Here is a 13,000-nt window from a genome sequence, read left to right as displayed (position 1 = left end):
TATATGATACTTACCTGACCATATGGATTATGTTTAACTAATGATTTAGAAAGAGGCTTTTATCATTTTATGTTTAAAAATCTGGCACAAGATAAGAATAGAAACAGTTGGTATATTAATGTTCTCTGATATGTTCTCTATGTATTTCTAACCTCCAGTATATTAATATATTTTCATTGATATTTTCATGTTGAAATAAACATTTCAGAGTAGCGTTTTCAAAAACAAAACATACCTGCTGAGTCACTGCTGCAGCTAAATTTTCTCCAGCACTGTCTCCAGAAATACCCATTCTTTTAGGATCTACGCCATATTTGTCAAGAACATCTTGGCATAAGAACCACTTTAATGAGTTATGTACATATTCAAATTCGTTGGAAAGTGATATTTAGGTGATAATCTGTAGCCGTGGATGGAAAAAAAATCAACGTTCTTTAAGTCAATATTTTTAATAAAAATGTGTGTGTATGCACTTTGGCACTAAAATCAAAAGTAAAATTTTTCTTTAAAAAATATATTTTGCATCATAATGAATCCAAAGACAGACTTAATCCTAATGATAATGTTTGATTTGAAAACTTTTACAAATGTCATTTTACACTAGTAAAGGCTTGAATATAAAACTTGGGTTAGGTTTAAGAAAAAAAAAATCCAAGGTGATAACTAACTAAACTTCTCCCAGAATGTTATTTTCTTTGTAATCATTACGCTTTAATACTAACTGATACATGTCAAACAAATCTTAGGGATTATTCTATTCCAACTTAATCTAATGATCAAGTTGGCATGCAGTTACTATTTCTCTCGTAGTTTCTTCATTTTCTATTATTGATTGTTGATCTAGACTGCTTTTTAGAATAGATTTTTTTTTTGCCTGTATTCCCATCTTATTTTGTGACTAATTGCTTTTAATGATGGATTATACCATGAAATATACTACAATTGCTTTAATTGTATTTTGTCACTTAATTATCAAAACAACACTATGATATAGAAAATACTATGACTCCCAGCTTACACATGAGTAAATAGAGCTAAAATGAGATTTAACTGAGCTTTAACTGGTTCAAATCTATCCAGTTAATTCTAGAACCAGGCTTTGAACCTGATTCTCTGACTCCAAAGTTCTGCTTATTCACTCTGCTAATTATTGTAGTCTAGAAATCTAGCAAATGTCAAATTGCTAGAAATATAGCAAATTGTTGACTAGAGTCAACAATTTAATTTTATTCTAATAGTTCCTGACTTCTGTTTTTGATCCCCACTTTACCCAAATATGCAATTCTTTTCCCTCTTACTTTTTCTTACATGTTCACACTTACTTTTTCTGTTTTCGTCCACTCAATTTCATTTGAAACACACCTGACATAGCCAAGGAATGACTGGGACAGCTGAGAACATCTAACAGTATGTGGCACCTAGCCAAAACCCAAACCAACCGAAAGTGCTCTTACTTGGTTGAGATGACAACGGTATCAAGTCTATCAGCTATTCGTCTTGACAGAGAGTCATAACAAAATAAAGCTAAAAGAAAACAAAATCAAAGAATGACAAATGAGTTGATGTATGTTTACTTCAGGAGAAATCTCATGACTGTACCTTGTTCCTCAGTGAAACACCCTGGGAAAATATTTCTAATATTTTATCATAGCTATAGAATATGAATTCTTCTGCTCAGCGATCCTTTTAAATGTACATTGTCAGTTTTCTTGTTCCCACATTTTCATAGCGGTACTTTAAGCCAACTTAATTCTCTTCAAGATTAATCTATGCTCCCTTCAATGAGCAGATGTTAGGTGTTGAAAGAATAAACCCATAAATATAACTCTCTGAATTTGAGGAAGTCATGATCTACTGGAGACAGGAGCAGAGTGGAGCAGGGACAGAAACAAAAAGCAATAATAGAAAATATTAGTTGCTTTAATGGAGGGATACAGAAAGTGTTGTATGGATATAGTACAAAACTGCCAGAGGAAGATGAGGAAAAGCAAAGGGAAAGAGGGAGAGCTGAGACCTGATTTATATATTCACATTTTCTAGGAAGACAAAAAGATATGTGATTTCTGGGATGTTTTTAACCATGTGTATGGGTGAGGGTGGGTCACACATTTGCTATTGTGCTTGTGAAACTGTCCCCTTTTGCATATAAGAAAATTTTAAGACATTAAAATAGACTTTGCCAGTAACAAGAGGTGGGAGAGGTCATAAAGTACTCAAGGGGAAGGTTGGAGGATATGACTTTGTCACAAAGGTTATATCATGTGGGCCATGAACAATGTCAAATACTCACTAAGTTTTAAAATGTATTTAACATTTACTATTAAAAATCATGCTTATTTTTGGATTAGAACACAAATTTTTCTGTTTTCCTTTAATACTAAAATAAAAAGTATCAGTGAAATAGTATTTTGTTTCAGAACTTATTTTTATCTAGTTCCTTTCCCTTGGTTAGTGTACTCCTGCTCTTCAGAGGAGCTTTGATGGAAAGATTTTTAATGAAGTGCTTTGGGCAGCAGGAACTCATGGAAACTAACTGAGACATAGCATAGTCAGATTCTGTCTTAGAAACATTAGTTCATTGCCTGCTGAATTTGTAGAAAATGTTAGACAGAATGAAACCCTTTATTGCCCCAATTTTTATTTCCAATCTACATTAATATCCATCAATACCTCTTTTTCTCCTGTCACAGGGAAAGTTATGTTCTTCTTCATATGTGTTGCCAATATTTCTTCCCCTTTGTAGTGAATCCAATTCCCTCCCCTACCCTCCAGGTCAGGCAAACGTCATTTCATCCTCCAGCCCCCTCTCCAATTGTCTCCAACATACATCTGTTAACTATCACCTCCACCTTCTACTTATAAGCATGTTCATTGACCTCCCATATATGAATATAACATATATACAACATAAAATATGTATTTTTACATAAATAAAATAAAATACAGAAACATAATGTAAATATAAATATTCTGTAAAATTATACATAATAAAAAGTTATCTCTTAGGTATACTTACAGAAATTTAGAAAATACATAAAATAAATTGAAATGTGTAGACATGAGTTTTTTACATAAAAAAAAAATAAAGTACCCTTACTCAACGTTGCGCTTCTTTCCCACCTAACACCTTGTCTTTCCTTATATCTAAGATTATTGAAAGATGGAGTCACCATCTCTGTTTCATTTTTCATTCATTATTCAAATCACTTCATTTTGGTTTTCATTACAACATTCCATCATTTCTGCAGTTAATAAGTTCAATAATATATTTCTATGTTTATTAAACACTCTTTCTTCCTACCTGTGATTTGCTGCAGTTTTTGGTATTGTTATCCCCTTCCAAAAACAGACTTAAAATAATTTTTTAAACTAAAAAAGCTCCAAAGAAATAAATTTCAGACAGCCGAAATGTCCCATTATTTTTGGTAATGTTTACCAGATATACCTGGTTAAATATAAAACGTATACTATATGATAAACAAAAATTTTCTACAAGAGGCACATACCAGCACTCCCTACACTCCAACCACCACCATGAATATAAAATAAGCCCCTTCATAGTGCTTCTGATTTTCGGTTTGGTATATACACATATATAGAGAGAGACAGGAACATTGTTGAAAGCTTTCTCCATCAAAGTGACATTTTCATCAGATGTGGCTGGGACCTCAAGAAAGCTCACAAAGAATGCCATAGTGTTGAATAAATGGCTGATTCCCAATAGTTCAGCAAACACTGCCTAAAAGAGAGAGAAAGAAAAACAAGCACCATGTTACAAACATCAAATGTGAATGTTGTTTATGAACATAGAAATATGCATATGTGCTCCCAATGATCTTGTCATACTGTCATGGTGAATCTGAATGACACAGAAATGTGGGAGATTCAGATCTTTACTACAATGGCTCCCTCAAGTTAAAAGAGAGAGAAAGAGAGAGAGAGAGAGAGAGAGAGAGAGAAATTTAAAAAATCTCGAGGGATTACAACTTGGCAGATTCTATGCTTCCTACTTTGAGTACAAACATAAACAAGGTAAATTTTCCAAATAAGCTCAGAGTCAAGTGGGAGAAATGGACATACAAGCAGTTATCAAACAGCATGTCTCCTAGACATGTACAAAGAATTCAGCCAAAGCTCAATAGGGAAGATAAACTACTTGTCAGGACACAAAATCTGGGGGAGGGGTTTTCAAATAGCAGGTGACCTCTGCCATGAGTACTGAGAGGAGAGCAGAGTTTGGCCAAACAAATGAAGGAGGAAATCTCACACTAGGGCAAAGATACAGATACAGTGTCATTCGTATTATAGTTGGAGAAATGCAGGTAGTTTAGTAAAGCTATAAAACAAAGTCGACATTGGGATACATGAAATAAAAGGGACCCCAAAAGGTAAATGTGAGCCAAATCATAAAGAATCTATAATGTTGAAATTCAAAGCATCAAAAAGACGTGTTTTTCAGGCTTAATTTTAAAATGCGAGGACTATGATTTTAGGTGACCAATTAAAGAGCTGGGTCGACTGCTTTTCCATTGAATGGAGATAAGTAAGTAGAAAAGGGCGAAGCTAAATTGTTTATTTTCAACAAAGAATCATGCCCAACTTGCAAATATAACCCAGGTCAACAATTTCAGGAATCTAGAAAAAAATTAGACTAGCGGAATGGCTTTTGTTTGTTTGTTTGTTTGTTTGTTATTTTTAAGGGTGGAGATTGAAATGCTACAAAAGAACCAACTGGAGATGAAGAACACACTACAAGAGATGAAGAGTGAAATAGCAAGCTTAGGAAATAGAGTAGATCAAATGGAGGAAAGGCTTAGTGATATTGAAGACAGAAATCTAGAAATAATTCAGAAGGAAGAAGAGAGAGAATGAAACATAAAAATAATGAAAGAAAACTATAAGAACTAGTTGACACTATCAGGAAAGGCGACTTAAGAATAATGGGTATTCCAGAAAGAGAAGAAAAGGAGAAGGATCAGAGAGTATATTCAAAGAGTTGAGAATTCCCCAAATCTAAGGAATGAGTTGGACATTTGAATTCAAGAAGTTAACAGAACAATGAATGATCTCAACCCATAAAGGCCTTCTCCAATAAACACTATATTAAAGTGCTATTGTATTAATTAATATTAATATTATATTAAACATTATATTAAAATTATCAAAACCGAATAACAAAGAAAGAGTTTTCATGACAGCCAGAGAAAAGAAGACAGCAACCAATAAAGGAAAACCCATTAGACTATTGTTGGACTTCTCAGCACAAACCTTATAAGCAAGAAAAGAGTGAAACTAAGTATTCAAATAGTTAAATGGAAGGAATTACCACACAAGAATAACGTATCCAGCAAAGCTCCCCTTCAGATATTAAGGAGAAATAAAGACCTTTACAGATATACAAAAACTGAGAGTTTCTCCACTATGAGGTCTGCAATACAAAGAATGCTGGAATGAGTCAGTGCACCTGAAAAACAACGACATAAAAAACATAGCAATGAGCAAGGTGACTAGCAGGCAGACGGATGCAGAATACTGCAACCCTTATCAGGAACAGGGTATTATTAGCTTAAAAAATGAGAAGAGAATTGCTATTGCAAGATAGAAATGAACATTTAGCATGCATAGGGACACTTTGAGACAATAATAATAGAAAAGAAGAGGAATCAAAGATTCACATTTGCAAAGGGGAATGGAGATAAGGCACACACAAAAGAAAATGGACTACTGTATATACGTGTAGACTGTATATAAATATAACTATCCTTTACATATTCTTAATGGTAACTTCACGTCAAATACCAAGGACTGAAGTACATAGCAAAAAACAAGAAGGACCAGAGGGAAATCCATAAAACCCAACCAAATCAAAATAACAGACAGAAACACAAAGACAAGAAAACAATGGGAACACTGAGCTACCAGAGCAAAAGATAAAATGGCTATAGGAAAACCTTGTATTTCAATAATCACCCTAAATGTAAATAGGCTGAACTCACCAATAAAGAGGCACAGAGTTGCAGACTGGATCAAAAAGAAAACCCAAGGATATGCTGCCTCCAGCAGACACATCTCAGCTCCAAAGACACATACAGATTCAAAGTGAAAAGGTGGAAAATGATATCTCAAGCAAAAGGCATTCAGAGAAAAGAAGGAGGGATCATAATAATATCAGACCAAATAGATTTCAAAAAAAAAAAAAAAGAAACATAATTAGGAACACTTCATAATGATAAGAGAATCATACACCAGAGGACATAACACTTATTAATATCTATGTTTCCAATCAGGGAGCCCCAAAATACATAAAATAATTACTAACAGAACTAAAGGGAGAAACAGACCAAAACACTATCATAGTAGGGGACCTAAATACCCCACTGTCAGATATGGACAGATCATCCAAACAGAAAATCAATAAGGAAATAACATCCTTAAATGACGCATTAGATCAACGAGGCATAATCGACATTTACAGAGCCTTTTATCCCCAAAACATCTGCTTAAACATTCTTCTCTAGTCCACATGGAACATTCTCAAGGGTTGACCACATACTGGGACACAAAATTAGCCTCAAGAAATATAAGAGGATTGAAATCATAACAACCATATTCTCTAATCATAGTGCTTTGAAGTTGGAGGTCAATGGTAAAAAAAAAATCGGGAAAAATCACAAATACATGGAAATGAAACAACATGCTACTAAAGAATGACTGGGTCATAGAAAAATAAAAGAGAGATCGAGAGATAAATAGAAACAAATGACAATGATAGTACACCATATCAAAACTTTTGGGACACAGGAAAAGCAGGAATAAGAGGAAAGTTCATATTATTACTGGCTTACCTCAAAACCAAAACCAAAAACAAAAACAAAAAACAAACAAACAAAAAACAAGAACAAGCCCCAATAAACAACCTAACATTTCCTCTTAAAAACCTAGAAAAAAGAAGGAGAAAATGAAGCCCAAAATCAGCAGAAGGAAGGAAATAATTAAAATTAGAAAAGAATTAAATGAAATTGCAAAGAAAGAAAACAATAGAAAAAAATAAATGCAACAAAGAGCTAGTTCTTTGAAAAGATTGATAACATTCACCAACTGCTGATTGGCTCGCTAAGAAAAGGGAAGACACAGATGAACAAAATCAAGAATGAAAGAGAAATTTCAACAGATTTCGCAGTAATACAAAGCTAACACGCACAAAAAAGAAAACTATAGACTGATATCTCTCAGGAACACAGATGCAAAAGTCCTAAATAAGGTACCTGCGAACCGAATACAACAATATATTAAAAAGATTATACACCATGATCATCAGTTGGGCTTCTTCCCAAGGGCACAGGGATAGTTTAACATATGAAAATCAATTAATGTGGTACACCACATAAACAAAATAAAAAATAAGAATCATATGATCACATCAATAGATGCAGAAAAAGCCTTGGGCATGATACAGCATCCATTTATGATCAAAACACTTAATAAAATAGACATATAAGGTAAATACCTCAACATAATAAAGGCTATATATGACAAAACCTCAGTCAACATTATACTAATCGGGAAAAATTAAAAACTTTTCCTCTAAGACCAGGAATAAGACAAGATTGTCCACTATCACCATATTATTCAATATAACATTGGAGGTGCTAGTGAGTACAATCGGGCAAAAGAAAGAAACAAAAGGCATTTGGATAGGAAATGAAGAAGCCAAACTGTCACTATTCGTGGATGGCATGATTCTCTATAAAGAAAACCCTGAAGATTCCACTAAAAAAGTATTAGAAACAATAAACTAATACAGTAAATTTTCCGGATACAATCTCAATGCTCAAAAATTTATAGCATTCCTATACTCTAATAATGAATGAATTGTCAGAGACAGAAATGGAAAAAAAAATCCTTTTTCAATTGCAACAAACAGAACAAAATACCTGGCAATAAACCTAATGAAATGTGAAGAACCTATATAATGAAAAACTATAAGACATATTAAAAGAAATCAAAGAAGACGCATAGAAATGTAAAGATATTTTTTGCTCTAAGATCGGACAAATCGACATAGTTAAAATGATTTTATTACTTAAAGCGTTATACAGATTTAATGCAATCCCCATCAAATCCTATTGGCACTTTTTAAAGAAATAGAACAAAATATCATCAGATTTATGTGGAAGCACAAAAGACCCCAAATCATCAAAACCATCCTGAGGAAAAACATCATGCCTAGAAGTATCACTCTGCTTGACTTCAAATTATACTACAAAGCAACAGTAATTAAAACAGCATGGGACTGGAACAACAGACACACAGACAGGTGGAACAGAATCGAGATTCCAGAAGCAAACCCCCGTTTATATGGGCAAATTATTTTGCACAAAGGAGCCAAAAACATACCATGAAGAAAAGAAAGCCTCTTCAATAAATGGTGCTGGGAAAACTAGAAAGCCACCTGCAAAATCATGATACTAGACTATTGTGACTCTCACCACACACCAAAATAAACTCAAAATGGATTAACACCTGAATATAAGACCTGAAACAATAAATTGCATAGATGAACTCATGGACCTTGGACTTAAAGAGGATTTTATAAATATGATCTCAAAGGCAAAAAGAAGTAAAAGCAAAAATAAATGCAGGAAGTAAAAGCAAAAATAAATGCATTGGTCTATATCAAACTAAAAACCTTCTGCACAGCCAAAGAAACTATCAATAATTCAAAGAGACAATCATCTGAATGGCAAAACACATTGGCAAACAATGCATCTGATAAGGACCTAAAATCCAAAATATACAAAGAACTCATACAATTCAATACTAACAACAACAAAAAAACAATCCAATTAAAAAATGGGCAGAGGACCAGACAAACACTTCTCCCCAGAAGACATACAAATGGCCAAAAAATGCGTGAAATGATGCGCAACTTCACTAGCTATTAGGAAGATGCAAATCAAAACCACGATGAGATACCATTTCATACCTGTTAGAATGGCTGTTATCAACAGGACAAGTAATAACAAGTGTTGGAGAGGATGTGGAGAAAATAGAACCTTAAAAGACTGCTGGTCATACTGCAAATTGGTTCAGCCTCTACAGAAAACAGTATGGAGGTTCCTCAAAGAACTAAGAATTGATCTACCATATGACCCAGCAATTCCTCGACTCAGTATTTACCCCAAAGACTTGAAAACTCATCTCCGAAAAGATATTTGCACACTAATGTTCATAACAGCACTGTTCCCAGTGGTTAGGACGTGGATGCAACCAAATTGTTCTACAATAGATGACAGTATAAAGAATATGTGGTACACATATCCAATGGAATATTATTCAGCCCTAAGAAGAGAAGAAATACTGCCATTTGCAACAACATGGATGGATCTTGAGATAATAATGCTATGTGAAACAAGCCAGACAGAGAAACTTGAAAACAAGGTCATATCACTTACATGTGAAATATAAATCTAAAAGTGACAAACAAGCACGACGATGAGAGTCTCATGGACATGGACAGTAGACTAGTGGTTGCCAGAGGGTAGAAGGGAAGGGGGTAGGTAGATAGGGTACAAGGGATCAAATATGTGGTGACAGAAATAAATCTAACCATGGGTGGTGAACACACAATGTAATGTATACATGACTTACTGTTGAATTATACAATTGAAACTCATTGGATTTTGTTAATCTAGGTCACCATAATAAAAAAGAAAGAAAGAAAGAACACAATAGAGAGAATCAACAATACATTACATGAAGAAGATTTAGAAGGTAGCAGAAAATGCCCAATCAGAACAGCAAAAAGAAAAAAAGAATCCAAAAACTAATAATAATAGTTTAAGGAGCCTCTGGGACAGCATCAAGCATACTGACATTCTCATCATAGAGATACCGGAAGGAGGAGAGAGAGTAAGGAAGTAAAATCCACTTGAAGAAATAGTGATGAAAGATTTCCCTAACCTGGTGAAGGAAATAGACATTCCAGGCCATGGAGCAAAGAGAGTCTCAAACAAGATGAACCCAAAGACGCCCACATCAAGACACATCATAGTCAAAATGTCAAAGGTTAAGGACAAAGAGAGAATCTTAAAAGCAGCTAGAGAAAAGCAGTTAGTTACCTTCAAGGGTGCTCCCAGAAGTCTGTCAGCTGATTTCTCAACACAAACTTTGCTAGTCAGAAGGGAATGGCATGAAATAGTCAAAGTGATGAAAAGAACCTACAACCAAGATTACCCAGCAAACTATCATTTAGAATCAAAGGACAGATAAAGAACTTCCTAGATAGGATAAAGGAAAAGGAGTTCATCACCACCAAACCAATATTACAAGAAATGTTAGAGGCACTTAAGATGGAAAAAAAAAAAAAAGATCAAAAAAAAATTAACAAAATGGTGATAACTAGGGATCTATCAACAATTTACTTTAAATGTAAATGGATTAAGTCCTCCAATCAAAAGACATAGCTTGTTAAATGAATTAGAAAATAAAACCCTTACATATGCTGTCTACAGGACACTCACTTCAGATTGCCAAAAATATTGCCCCGTGTCCCTGGAATTTGAATTGAATAACCAGGGTTTCATACTTTCTTTGATTCTCTTCCCATCAGTGAAGTATGATGAATAAGGGCAATAGCTTAATGGACTTATCTTCTTAAATTAGCTTACTCTCTTTATACCAACTCTAAACCCTAGAAGCAATTTTTGATGTAAATTTGAAATATCAAATGATAAAGAGGGAAAAATTTTTTTAAGGGAATGAGAGCTTTAGGGCAAATTTATATTTTTCTTCTGTAGGAGAGCACACAGAGCAAGAAAGAAAGCAACACGTTAATAATATTCACAAAGATAAATAATTTCTACCAAGAACTAAGAGTCACACAAAACCCATGAAGTAAAATACATGCAGTTTTGGATCAAAGCAACTGAAACCTGCAGAACTGCACAGAAAACCATGGTATCAGGGCAGTATGCAAGGCAAGAAAGGAGAGAGATCAGGGCCCTAAAGGAGGCAAGTCCTACTAAAAGATAATAAATATTTACTCCAAGAATTAAAGAGCCCCATGATGATCAAATGCTCCTGGGACTAGCAAACGTAAGAAAGCCTGATTACTGAGAGAAGTAGCTCAAGCAACTCAGAAATCACCCAGGAAAGTCCAGAGGTAACTGATCTCAGAAAGAACTTCTAAAGTGGAGGATAATACTGGGAAAATATGGTTGTATCCTTTGCTAACAACAGTCATATTGGACCAGGAGATTCAGGAGGGCTGGAGAGGATTAAAAAGGTGAGAATTTAGAAAGATAGAGATATATAAACACATATATACATATATATATGTACACACACGTAAATCATAGCAATGAGACCTTGAGGACAAAAACTGAAAGAAAAAAAAGTCTTGATCGTACCTCTAGTCTAGGGCATTCTTAAAATAGTTTGTACAAGAAAAGCCATATCATTCAATAGGAAATAATCCAATAGTTGTTTGAATAACATTCATGCAAGGCATTGTGTACTATAAGAAAAACAGTAAGTCTTCAACACATGAAAAAAACAAACTAGGAAAAAGTTGCTACAAAGTGGATAAAGTATATTATACAGTGTTATAAAATAAATTTTTGAATAGCAAGAGATATCACAAAGCAGAAATGCACATTTGAGGAAGATATAGTTAGATCTTTAGAGGTGATCGCTAGTCAAAAGCATGAGAGACTAGAAACTGTTACCATTAGAACTCAGAAAAGGAATAAGAAAAGACAAAATTATTTAGAAACAAATACCAAATAACAATAAACTGAAGGCTTCATATATTACTGAAACAAGAAGAACAAACAAAAGGAAAAATATGTAGAGAAAGATTAAAAAGTACCAGAGAGAAAATGACTGTTTAGAAGGCATACCAAGATGACCGTGTGTGTAAATGTGTACCTATAGATACACATAACTAATCCAAATAAAAAATAAATCAAAACAATGAATCAAAATTAATATTTTAAATATAACAAGAATAACTATTAAAAATAAGACTTGAAGCCACGTGCCAGTCAATGAATTAGACCCAAACCCACAACCTATGTGCTAATGAAATTACTAAAATGAACAAATCAAAACTAAGGAAATGAAAATACAACATTATTGTACTTATTTAGAGCTACGTTAAATGTCAGAAGAGAGTGTTCAAACCCCTTTGAACAAGGGAAGGAAAGAGCTAAGCAAGTGTTTTAATACTCAGGCCAACTGTCCTTGAATTACCTTTTTAAATTTTTCCCCCACAAGCAATTTGCTACACTGAGTAAAGAAGATCATGTATGGTTTCATTTTAAAGTAATTAGCCTCTCTCAAAAAGAAGCACAGGTCTATGGAGGCCGAGCATGGACACTTGATGAGCATCCATCCATGCCTGGTCACCTCAGCAGCTCACTCCTCTACTGTAAATTATGTGTCCAGTTTCCATATATTTCAGTAAGACATCATTTTCATGTAGAAACACATGATTATTGCATAGAATGCTGTAACTAATCACGGTGCTGCTCGATCCTACCATTAATGGAGTTTATACTGTAAAATACTTTGTCATGGCAACATTCGTGCCATAAAACTCACAAGAAGAGTTTTGTTTTTCTCTTTTTCAGCATGTGTTCTCTTTTAATATTTAAAATAAAAAGTACTTGGTCGCTTCCTCCATATTCATTCTGTGAGGGGTCTCCATGAAAGTATAAACAAGATTTTAAAATCAGCAAGTACACTTAAAGAGCAAAACTTCCAAGACAGTAGAAAAACTATAAAATAATAAAACAGATCATTATTTCCTTCTGATTAAACAGTTAAATATTCAGAGTCGATTAAATTCTATACTTACTAAATTTACTAAAATGTTCACAGTTGCCAACTGACAATTTACTCTCCATGGCTCGTCAATATTGTCTGGGAGAGGTATGTAAAGATAATACGCCCCAAGAACACCCGCCATCAGAAGCAAAATAGTCTTTTTTCCCAT

General features: G+C 33.9%; 1 pseudogene; it reads right to left on the bottom strand.

Annotated features, from left to right (window-relative positions):
- LOC118601634 overlaps positions 1 to 13,000 on the bottom strand; it is a 35,078-nt pseudogene extending 22,078 nt beyond the window's left edge.

The sequence above is a fragment of the Rousettus aegyptiacus genome, unplaced genomic scaffold, assembly GCF_014176215.1.
Source record: "Rousettus aegyptiacus isolate mRouAeg1 unplaced genomic scaffold, mRouAeg1.p scaffold_m13_p_4, whole genome shotgun sequence".
NCBI classification, from domain to species: Eukaryota; Metazoa; Chordata; class Mammalia; order Chiroptera; family Pteropodidae; genus Rousettus; species Rousettus aegyptiacus.
The sequence above is the reverse complement of the archived record's forward strand: the minus strand, read 5'-3'. Positions and strand labels throughout refer to the sequence as shown.